This window comes from Poecile atricapillus, chromosome 25 (genome assembly GCF_030490865.1).
Source record: "Poecile atricapillus isolate bPoeAtr1 chromosome 25, bPoeAtr1.hap1, whole genome shotgun sequence".
NCBI lineage: Eukaryota > Metazoa > Chordata > Aves > Passeriformes > Paridae > Poecile > Poecile atricapillus.
The window spans coordinates 1,616,573-1,638,594 of NC_081273.1; the positions used below are offsets into that span (position 1 = coordinate 1,616,573).

Consider the following 22,022-nt stretch of genomic DNA (forward strand, 5'->3'; position numbering starts at 1 on the left):
AGCAGAAAACCTTGAATCCCAGGATATCTTTTGTCAGGAAGATTTTGCTCTTGCCCTTGGAAGTCCAAAGGGGTTTGGGATGAGCAGTTTGTCTCACAGATAGAACTGCAACAGGAAATGGGCCCCTTACCTGCACTGATTTATTTATAATTTAGAGTCCATATTTTCCGAAGCCTTCTCTTTCTTTTCCAGCCCAAAAAAAAAAAAAACCTGGCAGCAATGACATTTTAACAGGAAATTAAATGAAAACATTTATTTTGAATTGACATTTTGACTTGAAATGCTGATTTGTTCCGGATTTTTAAGCCAGAGAGCAGCAACGCACGGTTGTTATAAATGAGAAAAAAATGAGGAATATATGAAAAATAGCCATGAACTCTCAGGACACGTCAGGGACAGAGAGGGGACACTTGGCTCCTGGGGAGCTCTGTAGGAGCCAGATTCAGCTTCTGCACCAACCCACCTTTGAATCTAATTTGAAACCAGCAAAAAAAAGGGCAATTTTCTGTTTTCATGAGAAAGCTAGAAATTTCCATGAGGCACAGAGAGTGAGAATCAATTTCTCCCATCTGCTGTTCTCCACTACCATTGGAGGGTGATAGTGTTGATGTGTTGAGGTTTTGCCTTCTTTAAATATCACTGGTATTTATTTTCATTACTCGTTCTTAATTCTAACGAAGCTGAAGTCTCCTCTGTGCCCTGGTGGAGAATTTATCCCAAAAAAGCATCTAGAAACGTTCGGTTTCTTGGTCTGCAAACATCCTTTCATCTCTCCAGCATCCCATCTGTCTGTCTAGCTGCTCCTCCACCGCTTCCTTCCTCTTCCCTGTGATCGCAGCCACCACGACCTGTGAAATGAACATTTTCATAAAATCTTCGTTTGCATTTCAAACGAGGCAGAGGCACAGAAACCCACAGGAAAGGAGAAAAAAAGTACAAAAAAAACCAACTTTACTCTCTCTGTTCCTCCTCATTTCTCACATCTGAAAAGATTATTAAACATGTCTGAAGGTAAAATCTCAACTCTTCCCTATGTGCCTCCAATGGAAATGGTTTTCCTTGGATGTTCTCTTCCCCCCAGCCTCTTCTGGTACACTTTGGATGGGTTTTTGTGCTGTTATGATGAATTTGTGTGATGTTGCCCTCTAATGGCTGATCAACAGGAATTTTAGGAACCCTGCCCAAGAAATCCTCCCTTAGTTTCTTGTGAGAAATGGTGGGAGTTTGGAGATAAAGTGTTTGGGGGTTTCTCTGTACCCAACAGAGGAGCGGGAAATGCACATGAAACTCTCATTGTGTTGCCTCTCCAACCCCCTTGTCACTCATCCCTCTACTCCAAAATAGAAAGAACCAAAATTAGATGTTTAGGACGGCATCTTTTCCCCCACAAGCCCTTTCTTGGCTGCCTCCACGCTGCAGGAGATTCTTGAGGACCTCAGCAGATGGCTCCCAGCACTGCAGCCTTCCGACGGGAGCTCCTCCACTCCGCTCCTCTTTGAACAAGGGAAAACATTTTGACTTGAACTTTCATACATAATGATGAGGGTTGGTTACCCAAATCCACACATTTTCTTTAGTCGTTTTCATTTACTACTGTTTTAAATTATTTCACAGCCTTGCAAATCTCTTCCTGACAGCCACAGCCCAGGCAGGGAAAGGGAGAGAGAGGAAAAAAACCCCACTAAGCGTTCATTTCTCACATAATATATTCCAATCCTGTTAGGTCGTGCTGGTGAAGGTAATATTTCTGGCATTCATTTAATGAAATTGACAGTGATGAATGGTTAATTATACAAATTACATTCTTATTAAATCCCCTGGAATCATTGCCTTAGAAAGTCTTAGCTATGGACTTCTCGTGGAAGATACTTTTTTTTTTTTTAGGAGCATCTTTACTGCTGGCTGCTGCAAAACCGCCTTCCAAAAAACCTTGAAAAGCATTAAAAATCCCCTAGTTAAGTCAATTACTGCAGATAAGTTAATCTTAATGGGATGCTTAAACCCCCGTCCTTGCATGAGTTTACTCTTCATCCCTCGCTCTCGGCTCTGGAGGCTCTGGAGAGAAAAGTTTTCTGACAATTGTTGTGACAAATGGATTAAGAGTGGATAAACAGGTCTGGATGCAAAATTTGTATTTCAAACCGGTTTTCAGCAGAATTTTCTCCCCAAGCTGGCAGTGAAATTTCCCATTTTGGGGTGGAGAGCAGCAGGAAGCCTGCGTGTCCCACTGGATCAGTCACTGGATGGGGATGCGGTGCCCTGGGAGCTGTGGGCTGCTGATAAAGAATCGTAGAATCATTTTGGATCAATTTGGAACAGCCCTGTGAGATCATCACTTCCAACCATTAATCCAGCACTGCCTTGTCCCCAAGTGCCACATTCACACATCATCTGAACACTTCCAGGGAAGCAGCACCAAACTCCCCTCAGTAGTTTGATCCCTCTGTAAGGTGAACAAAACCAGCCATGGACAAACCTGGTTTCTCAAGAAGCATTTTTAGGGAGAGAAGGCACCAACCTTTAACCCCTACTTATTCCCAGGGTGCTAAATCCCACTCCCAAGCCCTCCAAACACATGGAGTGGTTTTAATTGCAGGGCACGGGATGAGCTGGCATTATTAAGCAGGGACACTCGGGAGTAAATGTAATAAATAGACTGTTAAGTTAAGCAAGTTTTCAGCTTCAGCAGTGAGAGTGGCCATCTATCTTGCGTGGCTTTCTGCATGCTTCATTACCACATGTAACCACACTGGAAAAATCAGCTTCATCCCCTCTAATTAGATGATAAGTTCCCTAAGATGTGTGTTAGTGCTGCCAGGCACCTGACGCTCCGCCACGGCGCCCACTTCCCGCAGCTCCCGGGGAAATTTATTACCCAGCCTCATATTAGACTTAAGTTAACATCACTTAATCTTCTTACTCGACAGAGTTATGTATGAGGCACTCAGGATATATTGGCCAGGATTTAGGGACTCTGAAGGGGGGAGCTGTGCCAGGGGGATAGAGGTGGGTGTAGGGAGGGTGGAGTGCTCTGAAGGTGATCACGATGCACTTCCCCATCCCTTTATTTCTGCTGATATCCCAAAGGGACAGAGCATCTCCTGCAGCCTCTCTTTATTCTTTCACTGAACTTCAGGCTGGTGTTGCCTGGCTCTGTCCAGAGAACAGCAGCAGCCATTAATTAAGAAAGAATCCACGACCTCTGTGAGGAGGGAGGAGAGTGTGGAGCGTTGTTGGGCACAAGCAGAGTGTCACCAAAAATCAAAAACCTTCTAATGATGTAGGCTTCAGAACAGTGTCCATCAGGTCCAAAAACTACCACTGGGAGCATCACCACCCACTCCCAGCAGCTCTCTGCTCCTGGGCTGGACCCAGGTTTTTGAGCCCAGAGACAAATGGGGATTGTTTTCTCCCTTATTTTCCAGGGAGGCTGGAGACACACAGAGAGTTCAGGGAGCTATCACAATTGAACAACTTGTTTAGATTTGGGTTTGGGGTTTCCTCCATCTCCCTCCTCCCTTCTCCTCAGGATCTGTGTCTCCATAGCAAGGTGCTGAACCCCTGGTGCTTTCTGGAGCCTGGAATAAGCCAAAGGCAGGAGAAATGATGGAGCTGCCATCACATCTCCCTCTTTTGACCCAATAAGCTTCACAGTCTCTGTATAACCACCTATATCACACCAAGACAGGAGGAGCAGGGGGAACTTTATGAGCTGGTTAGAGCAGGCAACTCCATCACCAGCCATGACTATTATTATAAAATATTCTGGAAGTTAACTCAATAAAAAAACTAATAATGAGAGGAACCATCTCTGCCTTTGTTTATGGCTTCTTTAAGTGTATAAATGAGCATGAGGTGATTAATGAGGGTGATCTGAGAGAGAAAGATTTGCATGCACAGTGCTTGAATTATTTCCTTATTGCATGTGCTTCCCAGTCCCTCTGTTTATTGTGCTGCTCAACGCTATTTAATACAGAATGACTAAAGTTATGAGATCCTATTTATTCCACCTGACACTGTCCCCTCTGCCAGCTCAGCCCCTGGGACAGATAGCGCATGCACAATGAATTCAGAAAATATATTAAAAAGCAATTATAAACTCCCTGCCTTCGGTGTCCTGGCCTTATTCTTCACAGCGCTCCCTGAGCATTTGCATAATGTCTACAGGCTCTTGTGGAGTTATCAAAACATGAGGAGTCTCTTATTTTCAAGAACTGATGGGTTTAGGAGTTAAAGGTTGCCAAAGGTGCCTTGGTACCCTCCTTCTCCATGCTCTGGTTAATGTTTCTGGTGCCAGTAGCTCATTCCCTGCCCCACCAGCCACCCCAGGAGATGGTGGCAGCCGGAATTTTGCCAGCTCAGTGCATGTTTCTTGCATTAAGCAACGTCCTTTGCTCTTCCCACAATGATGGCTCTGTTATTAGAATTTCATTATCTTCCTGGGCTGCTTTCCTCACTGCTTTCTGCTTTATAGACTTCTCAAAACCTCTCTGAGGGACAGGAAGAACATCAGATCGAGCTGTTCCCATATGATGGGTAATTTTTCTTGCCTCTCAGACACTGCAGGGTAAGATCCTGTTGACTGTGAGCTGGATTTCACCTCTCACTCTTTCTCCAGAGCTCTTCAGCCAGAGGATTCCTATTCCACATTGGATGTGCTCTGAGTGCTGGAGTGGCACTGGGATCATCCTGCACATCCACAGTCCATGGGCTGCCCATGTGCTGAGACACAAACCCACCAGTCAAAGACCGCTTACCCTGCAAGGGTGACGGGCACAAAGAGCCAAAACCACAGCTTGGAGGCTTTTTGAAGCTGTAACAGCACATTGTGTAGTTTCAGTGGGATTTGGGGGTTAAAGTGATGGTGAAACTGGGGTGTTTCACCATTCACAACTGGGGAAAACTGCAACAAAATCGATGCAACTTTGCCAGGTTGCGCAGGAAAAACTTCTCACCTGGATATCCCACTGGTTTATTATTGATGTCTTCTCTTACGCATAATAAAACATGGATATGTTGCAAATCCGAGGTGGTGTTGAACCAGCTGGCACTGTGTGTCTTCATCTAATTATACACAGTCCTTTGGGTTTCATTCCAGCTCCGCCATAATTCTCTTCCGCAGGATTTTAACTCACTCCCGGCACAAAACGCTTCATCTCCGTTAAAAGTGAGGGTGCGAGCAAATAAATTAGCATTTCAGGAAGTACTTGAAGGCTTTCACAGCCTGTCTTTCCCCAGAAACTGTTTATCAAGCATCTTAATACCGACCAATTTGTACACCTCAAAAATACATTTATTCTGTAAATTGTTTATAGAAAACCAACAGAAGGAAATGGGCTTTGCTGCTATTGAATTCATTAGTAGCAGACTGGCTGATTGCTTTTATTCCTCCTAACCTATTGTATATTTGATTTGCTTGGAATATTTTATATACCTCAGCACTGAATGCATTCTGTGCTGGGGTTTCAGGGAGTTAAATCAGCCTCAAATTGAGGGATCAGACAGAGCTGCTGCTTTTTGCCCCACACGTTGGTTTTTTTTGGAATAGATAAAAGATGCAGGGTTCCCAGAGCAGCTGTGGCTGCCCCACCCTGGAAGAGTCCAAGACCAGGTTGGACAGAGCTTGGAGCACCCTGGGGTAGTGGAAGGGTCTCTGCCCATGGCAGAGGCTGGGATGAGAGGAGCTTTAAGGTTCCTTCCAACCCAAACCATTCTGGGATTCTATGATAAATTAGATGATCTTGTTTATCACCACTGTTCCCTTGCAGTTTTCCCCTTCTGCAGATCTTCCCCACATCCCTGTCCCACCCAGAGCTGTGGGTTCACTGCACCAGCACTCAAGGCTGCCATGGGGACAATTTTGGGTGAGGTGGCAGGACCCATATTTGATGATGGAGTTTGTGTCACTGCAGTTTGCCTCAGGGAACACTCCTCAAAGCCCCTAATCCTGCTCAGATTTTTATTGCTCCTTCAGAAGAGGGGAAAAGGCCCTGAGAAAGCACTTCTGAGCTGGTGTCTCCTCGCATCAGGTACAGGGGCTGCAGAGGCACAGTGGGATGTTCCAGGTGCTTGGGAAGATCAGCTCTGTGAGGAGCAGCTTCCCAAGGCTGCATGAGCTGGTCAGGATCACCCCAAACAGCTCAGTCAGGCAAGGAAAACTCACTGAGGAGATGAGGTCACCCTTGGGTTCTGCTGCAGGCTGGCCTGGGGCTCTGCTGGGTGCTCCCAGCCCTGGCTCACACATCTGCAGCCAAAGTGGCACCTACAGAACATCTTGGAGCACAGAACCTGCAGGTTTTACCCACTTGGCTGGATGTGGTGGGCACTGCCACAGGATGCTTTGTCCCTCTCTGCCCAAAGCCACCCCATCATCACCTGAAATTCCATAGTCCCCTTCTCTGCAGAGCTCTCCCCTTGCAAACTGCCTGTTCTGGAGAGCAGGTCAGGGTCTGAATGCTGCTCCTGCTGCCAGTGCCTGATGTTTATAGGACCCAGCTATGGATCTGTGCTTGTATTTTCATATGATTCACTGTGTTTAACCCAGTTTGTAACAGGATTCACCTGCTGGTTTGGGGGCTGTGACCTCCTGGCTATAAGAAGCCAGAGCTCCTCAAAATTTTCTTGCTGTCTCTTGAGTCTTATTCTGCTGTCCTATATAGGGGAATCTAAAGAAGAGGTGAGAGTAACAGAGCTCATGGGCTGGAAATGGGACCCAAACCCCCTTTTTTTGTGATTTGATAGGAATTCTGGTTCCACAAAAGAGGAAGTACAGGATCCACTTTGACCCAGGAGCTGCCACACCTCTCCTGTGTGTGGAGCATGTCTGTGTTCACTGCCTCCTCTGTGCCACACGGGACAGGGTCCTATGGGAAGCTTTCATCCCTGATCCCACAGTGCCAGGCACTTGTTTGGGACGTGGTGGACAGGAGAGCTCTTTGGTCAGAGCACTGGGCATCTGTAACCAAGCCCTGTCCATGCTGTGTGTGCAGAAGAGGAGGTTTAAGAGATTGATGGTGAGAGGCAAAGGGAGACTTTCACCTCCAGGGCTCCAGAATAAACCCCTGGAAAATCAATCCATCAATTATTTGCATTTCCCCCCTCCCCAGTAACCTCCTCTTCCATTTTCTTCTCCTCCAAGGCACTGGGCTTGAATTTGAGTGTGTGAGTGAATAAAATATGTACATTTGGCTGAAAAATATGTAATAGTGAAGGGAATAACATTGAAGGGAAGCAGGACAGGGGCCACAAGTTCCTTGGCAGGTACCTCACCATTTCCCAAAGCAAAGGGGCAAGATCACTTTCAAAGGTCAGAGATACCATAAAAATAATTCTTCTCCCCAAAACCATGAGCTTTGGGGCCCTCAGCAGAGACTCATCTTTTGCTGCCATGGCTTTGGGTTTGGTGGAAGACAGAAGGCACAGGGAGAGGTTGTGCTTTCATTGGGGGAAAAGTGTTGGCTCCTGGTGGATGTCAGTGATGTAATTTTAATGTAAAGGAGCTTGTGTGCTGTCCCAGCCACACAAAATTCCCTGTGGATATTTATGTAGACTCCCAAATATCACATCAGCTGCATGCACTGAGGCGTGTGTATCCCTGCCAGCATCCTTCCTGAGGCTGATCCAGAGCTCCGAGCTCGGATATGATCCCTTGCAATACTTTTTGTATCCTTTGCATCCAACTGCACTAATGGTTGCACTCAGTGATCTCAGAGACTTTTTCCAGCTTGAAAAATTCCATGATCTTCAGGTCCTTGCTAAAAGCCAAGTGGAGAAAGCAGCAGGGAGAGGAGGAAGGAAGGGACCAGGATTGTCTGGCTTTGGAAAGAAGAGGAGGGGATGCAGGGGAGCAGGGTGGTGTTGAGGGGGGTGGAAGGGTGACATTTCTCAGCCAGTCAAAGTTTGCAGGAAAACAAACAAAGCCTTTTCCAGACCCTGAGCCTCCAGTGAAGGGAGGCATTTAGCTCCTTGGCAAGGCTCCTTTGGAAGCCTTGGCATGACCCACTTTGGAGAGCAGGAGCCAGCAGGAGACTTTTCCCCCTCTTTGAACAGAAGTAAATGGGAGAAGGAAAATAAAAACAGAAGAAAGAGGCAACAGTGCTTGGGGGAGAATTTTGACACTCGCAAAGAATATTTCCTTTAAAAGGACAAATCCTGTCTTTTTCCCCCCTCTTCTATCTAAAAACCCTCCTCATTCCATCACTGCTCCAAATGGGGATGTTTGCATCTGCCTGTGGCATTGTTGTTCTGTCTCTATTCCTCCTGCATCTAGGCCAGCAAAAATGCAGGTGTTCTTCTCCTTCTTCACTCAAATCCCAGAGAGTTCTGGGGGTCTGGGACACTTGCTGGGGGGAGCAGGGAAGTCTGGGTGCAAGCAAAGCCCTGACCTGCTGCATTGCTGTGAGGTGGGCAAGGCATGCCTGGAATGCCAAAATCTGAGCATTGCAGGGTTTAATTCCACATCCCTTTATCTTCCCTCTTTGCGTGCTGGGGAAGGAAGGGAGACTCAGCAAAGGAAAAGGGTGGATCCACCCCAAAGCTGTGGTCTTGTTTTCTGTCAGAGAGAGACAAAACTTTCTGCTGAGCTCGACTTCAAAGGCAAGCACCGAGCCTGGAGATATTCATTTTAGAAATTCATGTACAGCTGCATTAGTTCAGGGCTTCACATGTTTTATCCACTTGTCACGATTAGACATTATTATTATTGCTGCAAACAGAGATGGCTGAGAGATAATAATTCTTTATGAACCTCCCGTCACAATTAATGTGAGCTCCATACTTGTCCATTTACTGAGTTTTAAGCTAATCACTCCTTATATGTGTTTCAAGCCTTTAGTGAAGTACAAATAATTTGAACTAATTAGCTTATTAAAAGAAGGGAATGAAAACAAATGGCACATGAATGAATTGTGGGATTTCGTATGGAATTAATATCTCACTAATACATGTGGATTTGGTAAATTCATTATGCATTCATAATCAGACCTGATGAATCACCTAGCTAATTCAGAAGTAATTAGGCATGAACCGCTGACACTTATTTTAAAGTGTGACCAAACTACTTGGCTCCATCCTCAGGACCCAATTACGATCTCCAAGGCAGAGGGAAGCACTGCTGTGTTCCCTGTGACACCCACCAGGGTCACACAGTGAGACCCTCTGGGAATTGAGGCTGTGCTCCAGAGATCAGGTGAGGGTGTCCACACTTCCAGCCCAGCAGCTCACACTGGGAGGTGTCCCCTCCCCTTTCCTGGAATTAACAGTGCCATTGCTACCCTTGGAACCAGCTCATTTTTCTCTCCTTGGCAGCTGATGCATTAGCAATCCTTGTAATTATTTACTTTTCGTGTTATTATGGCTCATGCAGTGCAGCACTTTCCTTGTCCAGCATCCCACAGAATGTGGGGCTGACCCAGCCCCCTGCCCAGCCAGCCTCGGAGAGGGGATCAGGCACCCAGGGAAACAGGGATCCACAGGGGTGATGTGGGGACACAGTCCCAGCCAGCCAGAGGGTTTGGGAGGTGTTGAGACAAAAGGAAGAGCTGGGGGAGCCCTGCTGAGAGTCACAGGGGGTGGGAGGGGTGGAAGAGAGCACCAAGGGTGTGACAGGAGTGTGGTGGGAAGCATGGAATCAGCTGGCATCAAGGATGGGAGGAGTGGCCGTGTCACAAGGAGGGCAGAGCACTGTGACAGTGATCTGAGAGCTGGGATTCAGGCAGGACACGAGCAGGGAGAGTTTGCTTTGCAAAGGTCAGAGGAAAGGATTGTGGTACCCAGGGAGGAAGGCTCCAGGGAGGGCCTGAGCCCATGGGAGGAGGGCGATGGAGGGGAGGATGATGCAGGAAGGCTTTGTGGGGAGAGGAGCAGGATCCTGAGGCTGAGGTGATGTTGTGCATGTGGATTAGGAAACAGTCTGAAGAGCTCTGTAGCAGCTGCTTTGGGCTTGACCTGATGGTGAGGCATCCCCGAGGAGAGGCAGGGTGGCAGCTGGGCTCGGGAAGCACCCACGGCTCCCTCTGTGCCAGAGATCTTCCCGTCACTGAACGGAACCTCCACTGCAGATCTGTGACTCATCTGCCTCCAGGTACCAAACTTGTGTTTGCAGATAAGATTATCCAGGGATTAATTGTAGAGGGAGAAGAGAAATGTAGATTAGTCATCCCTTGAGAACAGACATAGATCAACAGCATTTAGAATTACCTTTGGGTGTTTAACAGCCACGGATCACCAGAGTACCTGAACACCTACCATGTAAAATCAACAGTCTCGTTAATTATGAAAAATAATTCATGTCACACCAATCTAAACCCACTAAAATCTCTTCTGCATTCATCCCAGAGGCAGCTGTATCATTCCTGCACTCGCCCCAGGGCCAGTAGAATGTCTTGAATACCATTTCTTCCTACACCTTCTCCCAGAAAACCGGGGTGGGAAGGCCTGGCAGCAGCACATTTCCATTGCTTAATCCTCCCTTTTGCAGGAACCACTGCTGCTGAGAGCCCTGGTGGCATTCAGAGCCAGGAATGCACCTGGGAAATCATCTTTGATGTCTCCAGCTGTGTGTCTCCCTGCATCACCTCTGTGATCATCTCTGTGCACCCAAGCTGGCCCTGGTGGTGCAGCAGTGGGAGAGGATGGATTTGCCCTGCACTGGGTGTGTGCCTGTAGGTGCTCAATGATTCCCAGCCAATGATTCCATCCCTGACAAAATCCAGGGTGCTGGCTGCATGAATTGGGAGCTTTGGTTCCACTTCTCAGAGCACACGTGTGGCAATGGGATCTTTCCTTACCTAAGAGAAGGAAGACAAAGTGGGAAAATCGCATTCCACGCACGCCGAGGGCCGGAGGTGCCTGGATCCACCAGGAGGGCTGGGCCCCACTCAGCTCCTGCTGGGTACTTGTGATGCCACACACAGATCCAAGCGTGGTGCAATCACAAAGAATAAACAACAGCAATTACTTAATACTTGTGGTGATGGAGTATTGAAAATTAGCGCCGGAGTTAAGCGCTAATAAGACACGTAACACACCGTACGCCTGTGAGCTTTATGGAGTAGAATCAAGAGTAAATAAAATTACAATTTAAACAAAGGCAGATAATTTAATTATCTTGTAGGCACAGTACTAAAATTTGGAGTGATTGGCTAATCAATACGTTATTACACAATGCAACAATGCGACCTGCCCGGGAGCTGGTAGGAAATGGATACTCGGGAATCAGAGGGAGTCGCTGGTTGGGGTGGTGGGAAGCAGCAGTGCCAGACCCTGGCAGATTCCTGAGGCTGGGATCTCAGGGAAGCATCATTAGCACACAAGGGTACCCATGGGAGCAGAGGTACAGACACAGAATCATTGGGGTTGGAAAACCTCTCTGAGATCATCGAGTCCGACTGTTCCCTGAGCACTGCCAAGGCCACAGCTGTCCCCAAGTGCCACATCTACAGCTTTTGAACACCTCCAGGGATGGTGATTCCACCATTGCCATGGGCAGCCAGTGCCAATGCCTGACCAAATTCCAGAGGACTGGAGCTGCAGAAGGAAACAACGTTAGGTGCTTTCTCTGATCCCCTCACGTGTTTTTCTGATTCACAGGTTTTCAGCACTTTGACATTTAAATTTGACATTTAAATTGAACTTTCTGGAAATGAGCAAAATGAGGGAGGTAGGCACAGCTCTGGGAGCAGCGAGGAGCTGCCACCTGTAAATACATGTGTAAAACCCTTCCCCAGAGCAGCAGCTCAGCCATGGTGTACCCATGCAAAACCACCCAGGATGATGTAATGCCAGCCTTCACCACCAAAATGCTCACAAGGTCTTTGGAGCTCTCCAGTTTGTCCCTGCCTTGGGTGGCCTTCCAGACAAGGGGAAAAGTCTTGTTCTCTCTTGGTGTTTCTTTATATTAAGCCTCGAGGTCTGTTCTCCATCCCTGATGTCCTCCAGGCACAACAAGGAAGCACCACTTCTCAAGGCCATGTGAGCTCACAACCCTTTTGCACCCAGAGATTCCAACCCCTGACGCTCCTAAATATCCCTCTCCACATGAGACAGATGAGGAGGACAGAGCTGTCCCCTCACACACATCCCATCAGAAATGTGCACAATGAGTGTTCCTCCAGCCAGATCCTCAGCTGGCAGGATCTGGCATTGCCATGCCAGTGTTGGGGGGCTCCTGCCAAATTCCACCACCTGAGGATTCGGCTGAGATTTGTGAGGAGCAGTAGCTGCACACCAGCATCACCTGCCAGGCTCTGGTTCCACACCAATGCCAATTCTTCTAAGGGAAAGCAGCTCTTCTTTCCAGCCCATTGTATTTCACTAATTTAATTCCATTCTGTATGTCAAATCGCATTATATATTCACACCGACGGAGGATCTATTTTTTTCTTTATTAATATTAAGACATTTATTTGTCATTTTTTAACAAAATTGAAAAGGAATCAAAACCTCATTTTCTGGCAAAGCAGCGTTGTTGGTGTGCGTGCACCACTGCTGATGTCTCACTGTGTGTGGCTCGCCTTTCTCTGCAATTTTTTTTTTTTTTCCTTTTCCAAAGTCCAGCTCTGGAACACAACTCCTCCACCAGACCCCCATGGGATTTCATACAGCCAAACCCCTCCTCCAGGGAGCACATCCCAGTTTGGAAGGACCAGCAGGGAGGGCACCAGGCAGCTGGGGTGTGCAAATGCTGCTCTCTGATGCAGGTGGGATGAGATCTCTCATCCTGTGCTCAAAGGACTCTCACAGTGAGCACTCACAGTCATGGAACTATGGAATGGTTTAGGTTGAAAGGGATCTTAAACCTCATCTTGTTCCAATCCTCTTGCCATGGGCAGGGACACCTTCAACTATCCCAGGTTGCTCCAAATCTAACCTGGCCTTGGGCACTTCCAGGGATCCAGGAGCAGCCACAGCTTCTCTGGGCACCCTGTGCCAGGGCCTCATCATCCTCACAACTAAGATTTCTTCCAAATATCCAGTCTAAACCTATTCCCCCTTGTCCTGTCCCTCCATCCCTTGTCCCCAGTCCCTCTCCAGCTCTCCTGGAGCCCCTTCAGGCCCTGGAAGGGGCTCTGAGCTCTCTCTGGAACCTTCTCCAGGTGAGCACCCCCAGCTTTCCCAGCCTGGCTCCCCAGTAGAGGGGCTCCAGCCCTTGGAGCATCTCCGTGGCCTCCTCTGAAGGCAAGGATGGGGGCAGAGTGATTAGGAGAGGGGATTTGGCTTGTCCCATGAAAATCCTCCTGCAGCTCTGCCACAGGTGATTCCAGTACCTTGTGCATTGACAAGAGGAACATTCCATTTCTCATGAGGACATGAGATCATCCCATTTATTTTGTGATTTGCCCTTGTAGACTTTGCACTTGAGAAATGCACAGAGAACATTCAAAGCAAGTGATGTTGGCCTGGGAGCTCTTCCATCCTGAGCAGTGCTGAGCTGCTCTATCCCATGGTTGGGAATTGTCCAGGGATTCAGTGGGCAGGGGCAGGAAATGGGCTGAGTGTGCATGGAGGTGGTGGTGGGCTCTGAGTTTGGAAACCCCCTGACTGAAAGGTTCTGGGGTCAAGCCAGACCCAGTTACAGGGACTGAACCACACTCCTCACTCATTACACCACAGGAGCCTTGGACAGTATGGAAAATCTCCCTCTGTGACCTTGGTGGGGAGCAGATGACCTCTCCAGCTGCTGCAAAATAATTTTAGTGATGTTTCAGGGAGAAGATTATTATTTGACTGAGAAACTTTGGCATTTTGTGGAAAACTCCATTTTCCTGTGAAAGGTGAAGATTGACAGCTGGGGAAATGGAGTGAGAAGTGGCAATGGCCATCTGAAGTGCACAGAAGTGTTTTCCCTCTGTCTGCCTGCCCAGTGCTTTGTCTCCTTTTTCCCAAGCAGAATAGTCCCAAGCAGCTCTGATTTTTCCCTTTTCTTAAAAAAATCATCAGTTTGGGATTTTTTTGAAGGATGTTAATTCCATGTTGTGGCTGGGGGGAGCCCATCATGTTTTACAAGGCACTGAGCTCCTCTCTCCACTTCCAGCCACAAGCTGGGTGCTTTGTGTTGTTTCTTCCCTGGTTTGAAGATCTTTGGGGCAGGTTCTTGGGAGAATCAAATAGCTTGGAAAAACTTTGTTCAGCTCGGGCTGCCATGGATCTGAGCTGTGGCTTTGTCACTTATTCTCCAGCACAAACCTTGCTGGAATTAAGGACACAAAACAGAGTGGAAGTGAAGGGATGTGCCTGCCCTGTCCATGCACATTCCCACAGCCAGGAAGGGGTTGGGTGAGTTTATGGCATTTTTGGCTAATGAAGCAGAGATCTGCATTGCAGCAATTGCAGAGAGGGGTGGAGATCCCAGCAGGGGCTTTGCAGGGAATGCTGAAGCTGAGGCTCAGGGACCTTTGCTGAGCTGGACAGGTCATTGTGAGGCACCTGGGCTGGTCCAGTGGCAGCACTGGCAGCTCTGCAGCTGTTGGTGTCACATGGGGTGACACTCACAGGTCCCCATGTGGCCTCCTGCCAGCAGACAGGGCCAGTTGTGAGCTCCTCCATCCCACCCTGACTCAAAGATGCTCAGCTCAACCTGTCTGAGCCCCACTTGGCTCCCCAAGACCCTCAGCTGACAAATCTTTGTGGCCCTCCAAGGTTTCTTTCCCCCTTTGTAGGATGGGTGGTTCCAGCAAGGTGTAACCATTCCCTGGCATTGCTCAGATGATGCCCTGAGTTTGAGCTTTCATATTTTTCAGATTCTGTGCTGCCCAGGTGTGTAGTTCTGAGCTTCACATGAAGTGTCAGTGAGCTCTCTTCACAGAGTGGGTAGGCAAAACAATTCCTTTTCCAGCTTGGTATCAAGGACAATCGTTACAAGTTTTAGGCCCAAAAGCAGAAACAACAGGGAATTGAAGAGAAAAAACAAGAAGGATGGGACTTCATAACCTGAAGCTGTAATTGGACAATTAACCCCATTATATAAATGGACCAAAACTTATACTCATGACCAGTCACCCATTTTGTGACCATTTTGGGTTCACCTTGGGTTCAGCCCTGGCCAGGCTCTTGTACTGCCCCATGTGTGTCTTTTAAGGCCTTTCAATAAATCCCTACTTTATTCTTAACTCTACCCAGCCTCCGTTCCAGGTCAGCCTCTCAAGGCATCACAGAAAGCTGTGGCTGCCCCACCCCTGGAAGTGTCCAAGGCCAGGCTGGACGGGGCAGCCTGGGGTAGTGGGAGGTGTCCCTGCCCATGGAGAGGGAGGCACTGGATGGGCTTTAGGAGCCCAACCAACCCAAACCATTCTGAATTCACCAGGTTTTTCTCCAGCCTCACTGGTTGGCTGGGGCCCAGCCCATTGGCTGTCCCTGCTGGTGAGATGCCACAACCTCTTCCAAGACGCCAATAAACCACTTCTTCCAATAAACCACTTCTTCCAATAAACCACTTCTTCCAATAAACCACTTCTTCCAATAAACCACTCTTATTCCCAGAACTAGGAACTAGCAGCTGGCAATTCTCCTAAGAACTGGCAAGAAGCTGTGTCGTGTCTAGGTTGGATATTGTGATATTCTTCCCCCAGAGGGTGGTGGGACACTGGAACAGCCCCCAGGGAATGGTCACAGCCCCAGGGCTGCCAGAGCTCCAGGAATGTTTAAACAATTTTCTCAGAGACAGGGTGTGATTGTTGGGGTGTCTGTGCAGGGACAGGATTTGAACCCAATGATCTTGTGGATCCCTTCCAACTCAGAATTTTTCATGATTCTGTGATTCTACGATTTCTCTTTCGGTAGGAGACTCTAACACAGCACAGTACACCTGAAGCACAATAAAAGATGGAATTTCTTGTAAAACCAAATGCTTTCTAGAAGAATATTTTAAAAAACCAAAAGAAACCAAATCTCCCCCCATTCTTTTGCTGCTGTATCAACATAACCTGATAGCAACCCATTGCTTTGATGAGGTCTGTGTGTTTCCTTTCTGGTTTATGGTATTGTATGATTATAAAGTTGAAACAATAAAAGCAAATCAAAGCCCTTTGATAGCATGAAAACAAAACATTTGGGGTTTGGCTAAAATGAATTATTGCTGAAGCTGCACGGAAGTGCTTGGATTTTTAGGACTGCCTTGTGGTGCTTCTAAAAAAAAAAAAGCTTTACATTAAATTTAGGTAAATTTTAAAACAAACCATCATTTCAAAGAAGAAAAAAAAATCCTAATGCTGTGCTTTGAGAAGGCAGAGATAAAAACTTCCCAATTTTCCCATAGAAGAAGAATATTTTCAATTAGAAGTGTTTCAAGCTGGTTGTCAACGATTTGGGGACATTATCTGACTCTTCAGTTTTCAGCAAATGAGGTTTCTGATTGGAAGGAGCTCACCCATCTGTAGGAGAGTGTCCTATATAGAGGACTAATAATGTTGGCATGAATAATTCATTGATCTTTATTACATCGAAAGGTATGTGTGGAGTGTGATGCACACACAGTCTCATCAAAGAAAGGCACATTCAGTTAAAAATAATCAGTTTGACTGTAGATTTTTAGAGTGTTTGATGGATTAACTCCAGCAAATCAACCTCCAAACTCGACTTTTGTTTGTCTCTCCCCGATCTGTAGGGAGATTATTAATATCATGTAACATTCAGTTAATAGGTCAGATGTGAGACCTTATTACAGATTGGGGATAAATTGCCTCTCCTGTAGCACATCCCTGACCTTCACAGACTTCAGAGTTCAATATTCAGCCTTCATCCATCCAGCCTTAATTACTGTGTGCACGAGCATTAGCAGCACCATGAAAGGGCCAAGTTCATGCAGCCAGGACCTTGCTTTGCATCATCTCTCAGCCTGGGAAGGACACAAAAAAGTCTTTGACAGGGTTAGACCCAGGATCCTCTTCATGTCTAGATTGTCTTTTAGTTGTTTTTCACCCAAAAGTTTGCTCTGGGTTCTGTGGAATTGAGGGACCATGGTCCTTTCTGCCTCATTAATAACCCTGAGAGCTTTCCAAATGTTCATTACTTGATCTTGTTGCACCTGGATTTTGGGGGTGCCTTTGCAGGGTGTTTTCACCCAGGACAGGTTCTCAGTGGTTGCACAAAAAAACTGCAGGGGCAGAGCTGGTTCTCCCAAAATCCCACTGATCAGTGAGGATTTGTTTTGTTCAGGGGAGACATCACCATCTGCAGCTTTCTCCTGAGAGGCAGATGCCAATCTCTTCTCTGTGGCTGGGGACAGAACCCTGAGATCAGCTGGAGCTGGACCAGGAGAGGTTTAAGTTGGATCTCAGGGAAAGGTTCTTCCCCCAGAGGTGCTGGCACTGCCCAGGCTCCCCAGGGAATGGGCACAGCCCCGAGGCTGCCAGAGCTCCAGGAGCCTTTGGACAGAGCTCCAGGGATGGCCAGGGTGGGATTTGGGGGTGTCTGGGCAGGTCCAGGAGCTGGGCTGGGTGATCTCTGTGGTCCCTCCCAGCTCAGGAGATTCTGTGATTCTGTGATTTGCACAGGAGGGCTGTTGGGCTTTTTCTTCTCCTAGGAGCAGCCGGAATGATTTGTGGTGCTGTCTGGAATTGAGGATGGATGAGACCAGGGGCAGTTGTAAGGAAAGAAATGTGGGTTTGGGGATGGATTTGATGATCCAGCCTGCCCCATGCCTGGTCCAACTGTGTAAACAAAGGGTGGTTGGCAGATGTCCCCCAAGGAGGGTCCTCAAGGAGAACTTCCCTTGAAATGTATCTTTTCAGTTTTACTCAATTCTACTCATTTTGCCGGGAGAAAGTCGATGGCCTTCATTACGAGTCAGAGCAGGTGACATAATTCTCCTTCTGTGCTTTCAAATCTATGAACACACGAACTTAATATTAGCAACACAGATACAAATAGCATTTTAACGCAGTATTTATCACTGTGCCTTCTCAGGAGAAAATCTATCAAAGCTTTAAATCTAAAACTCTCCCATTCTTCTCAAGCAACAAGATCAATTCATTAATATTTGGAAAGCTCTCAGGGTTATTAATCATCTGTTATTATTTTATTTATATACCTCTTAGTAAGAAAAAGTGGATGAACCAAGGCCAGTCTCACTGATTGCAGCTTTTAACTTGGGGAAATGCAATGGGAGAAGGATGGGAACAATTTTATTGGGGAAAAAAACCATCCTTTGTGCTTCCAATTTGCATGGCAGAGGAAATAAAAGATGCTGCAAGTCATCTAAAGGCTGAGAAAGGTAGCAGGTTAATTGTCTTATTATGAATTCACTTTGTATCCGTGGCCTTAGCAGAGATCATAATGAATTTATTTAGTATTCACAGGGCCACCATGGCACCTTCCTTCCATCAGTGTGGGCAACACCTGTGCTGCCCCAGGGTGGCTGTTTGGGAGCTGGTCTGAGCCCAGGATGCAGTGGATGGAGCAGAGGAGTTATTAAACCGTGCCACAGATCAGCCAGGCAGAGAGGTCAACCCCCTAAATGAGTTTAGCTCCTTCCCTGGGTCTATCTCAGATGAGTACCCACAGCTTGAAAATAAGTTTGTAATTGACTGATCCAGACAGATGAGTTTGGGAAGAGGTGATTGATGTCAGCAATATATCTGAACGCAATCAGCCTGGCCCAGAATACTAATCTGACAGCCTTTAGCAGCTCAGATCTGCTGCTCAAACACACTTTGGGTAAGTAGATCGTGCCCCAACCATGCCTTGGGGTCATCCTTTTTCCTGCCTGGGATGCAGAGTGGGGTCAGGAGTTACCAAGTCTGTGGTGTTTTATTTGTGCTGAGCTGTGGTTTCGTTCTTCAGGTCTTGATGCCTCCAAATATTTCAGCATGCACTTACATTTAAACTCACAAGTAGTTGGGCTGATCTTGGTATAATCTGCCCCAAAATGTCAGGAACAGGGGAGGACTGCACTAAGTCAGGCCAGGGACGTTAAGCTCATGCTGGAAGGCTGGAAGCAGTGGGGTCTGCATGCTCAAGAGGTTTACACAGATTTGTGCAGAAGAGCAGCTTTCCACACCCTTTGTCCTGGGCTGCCCTTTGCTGAGCCACGTACTTAAATGGCAGAGGGACAAATTCCAGGGTTAGCACCGATGTCCTTTCCAGTAGCAGGACATGGAACTGTGTCTTGGTACCTGGAGCTGCATCCAACTTGTGCTGGCTGAGCCTCTGGTCCCCAGGACCTCAGGGGCTGCCACCCTCACCAGGTCATGAGGCTTGGGTAAAGAAAGCTCTGGGAAATAAAGGTGGGGGGGAAATAGCAAAGCTTTCTGCTCCCTGGGGGCTGGAAAGGGGAAAATGGCAATGGTAGGGTGGATAAACAGGAAAATCCACATTTCACCACTTTTGGCACAGAGACATCTCAGACAAAATCATGGTTTAGTTGCTTTGTTGAAAGACCAAAATTAAGTGCTGGTGATTGTTCACCTTGAGCCTTTTCCCTGGGTATTTTCTGGTTCACTGGATTAATGGTGCACTCAGGAGAGGTTGAAGGCTCTGTGATCCCTGCCTTGCCTTGCTTTACCAGCTGACGAGCTCAGAGCCTGGGATGCATGTGGGGAAGGTCAGGGTAAGGCAGCAAAGGGCACTACACAGCCACCATCAGGAGGTGTGGAGATGCCACAGACAATGTGACATTTCCCTGGACTTTATGTTTGGAAACTCCTCATTTCCCTGTGCTGTCCTGTCCAAGTCCTGCTGGAGCAGTGGAAAGCAGGGAGGGCCAGGCAGGGATCACTGCAGAGGACCCAGGAACAGGGGGATGGAGCTTCCTCTCTTCCCCAGCCTGTTGCATCTCTCCTGTCTCTTGCCAAGCTCCTGGCTGGTGTTCCCAAGCCACCAGCAGTGTCCCTCTGAGCATCTCTGTCTGTCCCCAGCCTCAAACTCGGCAGCTGTGGCCCTGTAGGCTGTGGGTAAGGCCTCTCTGAGCAGCATCATCGATGTGGTGGCTGCCAGAAGGGAGGAGCTGCTTTATTCCTTCACCAGTTCCTTCACTGCCAGCCTTCAGCTGGCACAGGGCCTTTGATTTGTGTGAGGGGTCATGTCCATGTCACTGTTGGGATGGCCCTGGGACAGCAGGCAAGAGCTGTCACGTGCTGTTATTGCACTTTTCCAACAGTGATGGAACACATCACCGAGCTGCCTTTTTTCCAGGGAATAATTTCCCATCCAGCTGCCAGCAGTATTTTCCTCCCCCTACCCTCTTGCTCCTCCCCAGCTCAGGGATCCAGGGATCCCAGGACAGGTCCCTCCTGCCTGTCCTGCCCTCTCCCAGCTCTCTCATGCTCCAGTGTTTGCCATCACTGCAAGCCTGTCCCCACCTAAAGGGGCTGGTGCTCTTTTCATCTTGCATCTCTTTAACTCTTCATTCTTTTGCCTTGTCTTCCTCACTGGCAGGATATGAAAAAGCCACAGAAATCGAATTCCATTTAAAGGCATCCACCAAGAGAGGATTTTTTTTTAATCCGCCTTCCCCTTCTCTCCTCCTGAAAATGAAGTTTCTTGCACTGCTCATTAGATGATAAGTGAATACAGAAAAACCTTTGAGTGAAGGTAATTCCTGGCGTGTGGAAGAGGGCTCCGGTGCTGGCTCCACATTTATGAATGCAAACGAGTCCGGGCGTCCTGTGGGGATGCTTTGTCAGTCCTTTTATCTCTAAAACCAAAGTTCAAACTGACTTCCTGAGTCAAGAACCATAAAATTATTCTCTTGAAAGAATTCTCAAATGCCATCGGTGGAGGGGGGAGACCTTCATTTCCCAGCCTCTGAACTGGTCCATGCATATGCGGGGGAAATGAAAGAGCCCTTCATTATCAGGGTGCTATTCAGCCCCGTGCTGCTCTCATAATTCATGGAATATATTATGCTCCAACAGGGAAGGTCCAAATGGAAATCTCTATTAGTAATAATAAAAATAGTAATAATAATAATAATAATAACAATAGTAATAACCTCTCAATGTGCTTCAGTCACCCATTTAATTTCCAGACCTCAAAGTGCTTTTGAGACGATTAACCAAGACCCACAGAAATCCTCATCAAGCCAAGATGTCATCATCACAACATTTGCCTTTATCACAAATCAAAGGAGCAGTAATTTGAGGGGTGTCCCCCAAGCTGGTGCTTCATCTGAGCACCATCAGCACCCCAAATCCATGGGGTGTGGGATAACGCTTAGTAAACAGTTCTGTTGGTGCAAATAGGTTGGAATTGAAGTGAGAGGATGCTTTAAGTGCCCACACAACCATGGCCATGGGCTAAAGCTGCCCAGGTGCCTGGCTGTGCTGGCCTGGGGTGTTTTGAGGAGTGTTTCCAGGATGTGCCATTAAAGGGCTGCAGATCTGTAGGACTGGGGCACTTGAATGTGACTTTGGAGCAATTAATCTCTGGAACACCGTTCCTGTGCAGAGAGATGAGTTTGCAAGCACCCCAAAATCAGTCAGACCTGCTGTATCAGAGGTAAACCTTTTATACAGGCTGCACATTTCAGCTGGGATGGTGTAAAAACACCAGAAGCTGGATAGATAAAACAGAGGAGCGCAGGACAGGGAAATGACAGCCGAGAAGGAGAAATACAAGCGGTGTGACTGCCAGCACATCTGTCCCAGTTACCTCCCACCAAGGAGACACAACAAGGCCCCAGTGCCAGCACCATCCCTGTCACAAGCCACACAACACTGTCAGCATTGCAGAGGTCAGGATTTCACTGTGGCACCAATTAACAGTGTGGTTTACAGGCAGTTCACTGGATTTTAAATTGCATATCTTTTTTTGTAGCTTTACCTGAAGAGATAAACTGCTGCAGTGGGTTGGGGACTTTTTTTTTTGCCTCTTGAGCTGAGCATCAGCACAGCAAAGACATCTTTGCCCATCCAGTTGTGATTTAAATCCCACTGGTACAATTCTCAAGCAGCTCCTGAACTCAGATCACCTGGTGCAGATGGAAACTCTCCACGGGCTGAAAGGAGAGCTCAGGCTCTGTTCCCTTTTAGCCTGTGGATATTTTGCTGCCAAGCAGGATTCAGCCAGGGAAGGAGCTTGGGCTATTC

The 22,022-nt window shown here is 47.5% G+C and overlaps 1 protein-coding gene across 3 annotated transcripts in view; it reads left to right on the forward strand.

The window, feature by feature from the left end:
* The window catches only part of KIRREL3 (kirre like nephrin family adhesion molecule 3), a 357,534-nt gene that overhangs the window by 166,511 nt on the left and 169,001 nt on the right, over window positions 1–22,022 (forward strand). The window lies entirely within an intron of this gene.